This window comes from Capsicum annuum, chromosome 4 (genome assembly GCF_002878395.1).
Source record: "Capsicum annuum cultivar UCD-10X-F1 chromosome 4, UCD10Xv1.1, whole genome shotgun sequence".
NCBI classification, from domain to species: Eukaryota; Viridiplantae; Streptophyta; class Magnoliopsida; order Solanales; family Solanaceae; genus Capsicum; species Capsicum annuum.
In genome coordinates this window covers 214,502,584-214,509,896 of record NC_061114.1, presented here as the reverse complement: position 1 = coordinate 214,509,896, position 7,313 = coordinate 214,502,584, and positions in this window count along the sequence as shown.

The following is a 7,313-nucleotide window of genomic DNA, read 5'->3' as shown; positions in this document are numbered from 1 at the left end:
TGTCTTAAAGAATGCATGCAAGGTGTTTGATAAAATGCTTAGGATGCTAGAAATTCATGTTTATATGGTTCTATGATGTCTAAATAACAAGTCCAAGTTAGCTATATACTTCAATATGAATCTAATGCTTTTCATGTGTTGCTATTATGGTGGTATGAAGTATGTAAGTTAATAGAGATATACAATATGTACACAAAATATATCCATGCATTCCCTACAATGTTTAAGATGTTGAATAACTATATGAAATATGATATCCCCTACTTATGATATTATGAATTGTGGACTCAAATCTTATGATCAAGTCATGTCATATTTGTCAGTTTACTTCTATCGAGTCCTAGGGGTATTCGTACCCAAAAAACATAGATGTGTGCCTGAAGCCATGTCATGTTGTCACAATAATCTCAGTTAAGCCATAATCTATAGAACTCAGTCAATTATGTGACTCAGGAAACCTCAGAAATCTCATGATCTCAGTTAACTCAAGAATGGGGACTCACGTACCAGTTTAGGGTGTGATTCTTAGCAGTCATCCTTGTGCTCCAGAGCTACATAGCCAGCGTAGGTTGAGACATCTTAGCCTGTCAGATTAGGGTTGATGAGGTGGCTTAACCTGTCAGTTTAGGGTTCCCACCATTCTTCTTTCGAATATCTGCTAGCTAAGGGTCACCCACAACTGTCCTTACCAGTGGTGCGGTATTGACACCCCTCCAGTCGGGGCAGAGATTGGACCCTAACTTAGGTATATGTGTTATTGGGGCATGTCAGTTAAACAACTACCTCCCACAGTTTCAGAATCAGTCTCATTAAAAAAACTCAGATAAGTCTTCAGATTTTAGTATATCAGGACTACCAGGTACAGTCAGACTCAGTTATAATACAGAACTCAGATAGTTCCATCAGATTCAGGATTGTCAAATACAGTTGACCATGTTATCAGGATTTTAGTATCAATTATGTTAGCCATCAGTAAACCATGTATTAGCATACAGGAATAGCTATCTTGCACACACGATTTTAGTTACTATGTATGCATGTTTGTACTCTTACGTTCATGTCAGTCAGACAGTTAGCATTGTACATGCATGCAAACCCTGTTTATATTTAGACTACCTCACTTGAATACTCAGTACATCCCCTCGTACTGGCGCATTTACACTATGGTGCTTTCTTTTCATGTTACACCATAGGTTTAGAGACACGAGCACTAGATTGGCATTAGCAGTAGCATTTCCAGTCGTAGAGATTCAGTGAGTCCTATTTATTTGAGGACAATATGATTGGATTTATTCATTATTATTTTAGCCAGTTATCAGTTTATGGAGTTAGTTGGAGACTTGTTTCTTCAACTCCTTATTCAGACAATACTTAGAGGATTTCAGATTTAGTATTCAGACTTATGTTCAGATTTGATTCAGTTTTCAAATGTTTTGGGTATCTTTCACCCATATGAATAATATGTTTTGATAGATTCTTTATTCAGTTGAACCTTATGGACTACATGTTCATGTTTTCTGCATTATTACATTATATATGCAGTGTACAAGTACAAATATTAGTCATGGGTTAGATTGTGGTCCCTTGGGGTTATGAGCACCGTATAGCATTTCGATTGGGAAAATTGGGGCATTATAAACTTGGTATCAAAGCCTAACGTTTAATAGAGTCGTACGAAGTCTGAAAGCCGCATATAGTAGAGTCTTGAACATGAGTGTGTTACGTGCCACATTTATGTACAGAAGGCTATAAGATGTTTTAGGAACAGTTCCCTCTCTTCAATATTTATGTCATGCTAGTAAACATAATTTCAAGTCAGTCTCTCAGCCTAATTCATTCTTCTCTTCTTTCTGAAACATGCCTCCAAAGAGAAGAAATCAGCTAGCTACTCAGCCCGAAGATCCTTTGGGCGAACATGTTTCTCATGTGGAGTTTAGGATCACATTTACCGCTCTTTCTCAATCTGTAGCTACCCAGAATGAACGACCGGCATTTGTTCTAGCCAAACTAGTGGCCAATTCAGTAGCAGCTAGGATTTGGGACTTCACCCGAATGAACCCTCCATCCTTCTTTGAATCTAAGATAGATGAGGATCTCAGGAATTCATTGACCAAGTCCAGAAGTTCATTGACATCATGGGAGTCACTTCCTCTCAGAGTGTCAAGTTAGCCGCATACTAATTGCAGGATATCGCTCACACTTGGTACAAGAAGTGATTAGCAGAAAGGTTAGAGGATACATGTCCTGTTGAGTGGGAAGAATTTTTCATGGCTTTCTTAGATAGATTCTTTCCCCAAGAGTTGAAAGAGGCCAAGGTTCTTGAGTTCATCAATCTCAGGAAGGGAAATATTGCAGTTAGAGAGTATTCTTTTAGATTTACTTAGCTAGCCAGATATGCCCCTCATGTGGTTGCAGGCAACAAGGCTAAGATGAGCAAGTTTGTGTCAAGGGTGAATGATAGCGTGGTAAATAAGTATAGGTCTGTGATGTTGAATAGTGATATGACTTAAAATAGGCTCATGACCCACACTCAATAGATAGAGGAGCAGAATGTTAAGACTAGGGAGAGGCAGAACAAGAGAGCAAAAGCAAACAGTTTCGGTTTTGCTTAGCCCAAATCAGAGGAAGGAAATCTTTTGTAGTTTCATCCTAAGTTAGCAGTTCCATCCCCTTCCTCCACTAGTTCCCCAATGCCGAAGTTCAGGGACGGCAATAGAGACAGAGCACCAAGCTCTAAATCGTAGGGCAGTGTTAGTAGCGCTCGAACAAACCCTCTTTGTCAGACTTATGGTAAGAACCACAAGGGTATTTGTAGAGACGATAGTGATTTATGTTTTGGTTGTGGTAAACCAGGACACAGGATTAAGGAGTGTCTGCAGCCAGGCCCTCAGGGTCTGCAAAATCGTTCCACAGCTCAATTCGGTCTCCTGAACTAGCAGGGTGCCACTTCCAGTGCTACTAGTGGGCAATGCCCAAATAGAATCTATGCTCTTCAGACCCGACAAGATCAGGAAAATTATCCTGATGTCATTACTGGTACATTACAGATTTTCCATATTCATGTTTATGCTTTGCTAGACCCAAGTGCATCCTTGTCTTTGTCACTCCATACATAGCAGGCGATTTCAAAATCAGTCCTAAAATTTTAGTAGAGCCCTTTTTAGTATCTACCCCAGTGGGTAAAATCATCATAGCTCGGTGGGTATACAAGAATTGCCTGATTATGATATTTCAGAAATCCACATCAGCAGATTTAGTTGAGTTAAAGATGACTGATTTTGATATCATTCTTGGCATGGATTAGCTTCATTCCTGCTATTCCATAATCGACTGCAGAAACAAGATAGTTCAGTTTCAGTTCTTGAATGAGCCCGTCCTAGAGTGGAAGGGTAGCACTTCGTCTTTCAGGGGTCTGCTTGTTTCCTACCTTTAGGCAAGGAATATGATTTCTAAAGGGTATGTGTATCATCTCATACATATTAAGGATTCCAGTTTTAAATCTCCCAGTCTTAAATCAATCCCAGTCATTAATGAATATTTAAACGTCTTTCCCGAGGATCTTCCAGGCATTCCTCCCGAAAGGGAAATAGACTTTGGTATAGACCTTCTCCCAGATACTCATCCTATTTCTATTCCACCATACAGAATGGTACCAGCAAAACTCAACGAACTGAAAGATTAGTTGAAAGATCTGTTAGATAAGGGATTCATCAGGCCCAGTGTATCCCCAAGGGGTGCGCTAGTCTTATTCGTGCACAAGAAAGATGGTTTTCTCAGAATGTGTATTGATTACCGTCAGCTCAACAAAGTCACGGTCAAGAATAGGTATCCGCTGCCTAAGATAGATGACTTGTTTGACCAACTTCAGGTTGCCAATTATTTCTCCAAGATAGACCTCAGATTAGGCTATCATCAGCTCAGAGTTATAGTATGTGACATTCCAAAGACAATTTTTCGTACTCGGTATGGTTACTTTGAATTTCTAGTCATGTCCTTTGGTCTTACCAATCCCCCTGCAGCTTTCATTGACTTGATGAACCGGGTGTTCAAGTAGTACTTGGACACATTCATCATAGTCTTCATAGATGATATTCTGGTCTATTATCACACAGAGCATGACCATTCAGACCGTCTCATAATTGTTCTTCAGACTCTCAGGGATCACCAGTTGTTCGTCAAGTTCAGTAAGTGCGAATTTTGGCTAAGATCAGTAGCATTCCTTGGCAACATTTTGTATGGTGATGGCATTATAATAGTTCCTCAGAAAACCAAAGAGCTAAGAAACTACACTCGCCCTATCTCTTCATCAGATATCAGGAGTTTCTTGGGTTTGGCTGGCTATTACCGATGGTTTTTCGAGGGTTTTTATTCTATTGAATCTCCTATGTCTGGATTGACTCAAAAAAGGTTAATTTTCAATGGTTAGAACCTTGTGAGAAGAGTTTTCAGGAGTTGAAAACTCGACTTACCTCAGCTCTAGTTTTAGCACTTCTCGACGGTGTCGATGGATTTGTAGTATATTGTGATGCATCCAGAGTAGGTTTACATTGTGTCCTTGTGTATCATGGTAGAGTCATAGCCTACGCCTCCAGACAGTTAAAGCCCTATAAGAAGAATTATCCTACTCGTGAACTTGAGTTAGTAGTAATTGTATTTGCCTTAAAGATTTAGAGGCATTATCTATACGGTGTTCATGTAGACGTCTTCACAGATCATAAGAGCCTTCAGTATATATTTTCCCAGAAATATCTCAATCTTCATCAGAGAAGGTGGTTAGAGCTCTTGAAGGATTATGACATGAGTGTCCTGTATCATCCTGGCAAGGCCAATGTAATGGACGAAGCACTCAGTAGACTGTCCATGGGTAGTGTTTCCCATGTTGAGGATAGTAAGAAGAATTTAGTTCATGAGATTCATCATCTTTCTAGATTAGACATTTGCTTAGTCGACTCTTCAGAGGGTGGTGTATGTGTTCAGAGTAGTTCAGATTCATCTCTAGTTTCCGAGGTTAAAGAGAAGTAAGACAGGGATCCTAGCCTTGTCAAGCTAAAAGAGTCAGTTCAGAGTCAGGAAGTAGAGGTTTTCTCCCAAGGGGGAGATGGTGTCCTTTATTGTCAGGGTCGTCTGTGTGTTCCCAGTGTAGATAATTTGAGGCATTGAATTCTTACAGAAGAACATAGTGCTCGATACTTTATTCATCCAGGGACCACTAAGATGTACCGTGACTTGCGGGAGATCTATTAGTAAAGTGGGATGAAGAGGGACGTTGCAGAGTTTGTGGCTGAGTGCTCTACATGTCAGCAGGTTAAGATAGAGCATCAAAAACCTAGTGGTTCCATGCAGGAGTTCACTATTCCTACTTGGAAGTGGGAAGAAGTGAACATGGACTTTGTGATGGGTTTTCCTAGAACATATCATCAACATGATTCAGTTTGGGTCATTGTAGATAAAATGACCAAGTCAGCTCATTTCCTTCCAATTCATACCTCTTACTCAGCCGAGGATTATGCCAAACTCTATATCAGGGAATTGGTCAGATTACACGATGTTCCACAATCTATCATCTTAGATAGAGGTACCCAGTTCACCTCTCACTTCTGGAAAGCGTTCCAAAAGGGTCTTGGTACCTATGTTTATTTTAGTACAACATTTTATCCTCGGATAGATGGTCAAGTAGAAAGGACCATTCAGACTCTAGAAGATATGCTAAGGGCATGTGCAATTGATTTAAAGGGAAGATAGGATGACCACTTGCCTTTGATTGATTTTGCATACAACAAAAACTATCACTCCAGTATTCAGATGGCTCCATTCGAAGCTATCTATGGTAGGAGATGTAGGTCTCTGATCAGTTGGTTCAAAGTTAGTGAGACCGCAGTCATAGGGCCTAACTTAGTATTCTATGCCTTAGAGAAAGTTTAGTTAATCAAAGAAAGACTCCAGGCTGCACAGAGCCGACAGAAGTCTTATGTAGATGTTTGTAGAAAGGATCTTAAATTCGAGGTCGATGACTATGTCTATCTCATGATCTCTCCCACAAAGGGAGTGAAGAGATTTGGAAAGAAAGGAAAGCTCAGTCCCCGATATGTCGGTCCCTTCAGGATTCTCAGTTACTTCGGCAAGGTAGCCTATAAGCTTGAATTGCCTTCAGATCTAGCCTCAGTTAATCCAGTCTTCCATGTCTCTTTGCTCAAGAAGTGCATAGGTGACCCAGCGTTGTAGTCCCTATTTAGAGCATTGACATTCAGAATAGCCTCTCTTATGAAGAGATTCTAGTCGAAATCCTTGACTATCAGACTCATAGGCTGAGGAACAAAGAAGTCCCTTTAGTAAAGGTTCTTTGGCAAAGTCAGTCCATGGAGGGAGCTACTTGGGAAGCAGAAGCATACATGCGAACCAAGTACCCTCATCTTTTCTCTGCTAATTCATACTTAGCTCGAGGTGACCATTTTACTTAAGCTTATTTAGTTATTTGCTCAAACTTCCAGTATAAAATTAGTATTAAGTATCAGTGCATAACAATCATACATTCATGAGTTCAGCTTATCAGTCATGCATCATATATGCATGTTCAGTTGGGCTATATTCAGTTTAGAATTCAATTCAGTCCTAAAATCATGTGCCAATTGAGCATGATCAGTGTATGCATCATTTTATCTTTTCTCCCCTCTCAATCAGTCATCATTCGAGGACGAATGTTTCTAAGGAGGAGATATTGTAATACCTCAAAAAATCCAAACCAATATTAGAGCCATGAACAAAGATCATGCATAGTTCATCATGGTTCTTTTATAGTTTATGAGTAGGTTAGATGTATATTAAGGCTTCAAATAACTCCTAGCTATCAGACGAATCAAAAACATTCCTTACTGATTGAATTCTTGAGAAGGATATTCGTCTAGTCAACTTCAAATGAGCATATATCTCATTATACTTGGAATTTTTGAGTTCATGACCTATCAACAGATATATAATTGAATTATCTTTCCAACGATACCAATTTTTCCTAAATTTGATATGGGAGCAAACAGCTATTCCTACTTTACTCCAGCATGTCAAGATAGAAACAGTGTGACAAAATTCGTGGTAGCTTACCACACTTGTGATGCCCTATCACGAAGGTCGTCAACCTTAGGCAGAAATCAGCTCTAGTGTTATGACATTCGTGGTAGCTTACCACATTTGTGATGCTCTATCATGAAGGTCGTCAGCCTTAGGTAGAAACCAGCTCCAGTGTGATGAAATTCATGGTAGCTTACCACACTTGTGATTCCCTATCACGAAGGTTGTCTGCCTTAGGCAGAAACCAACTC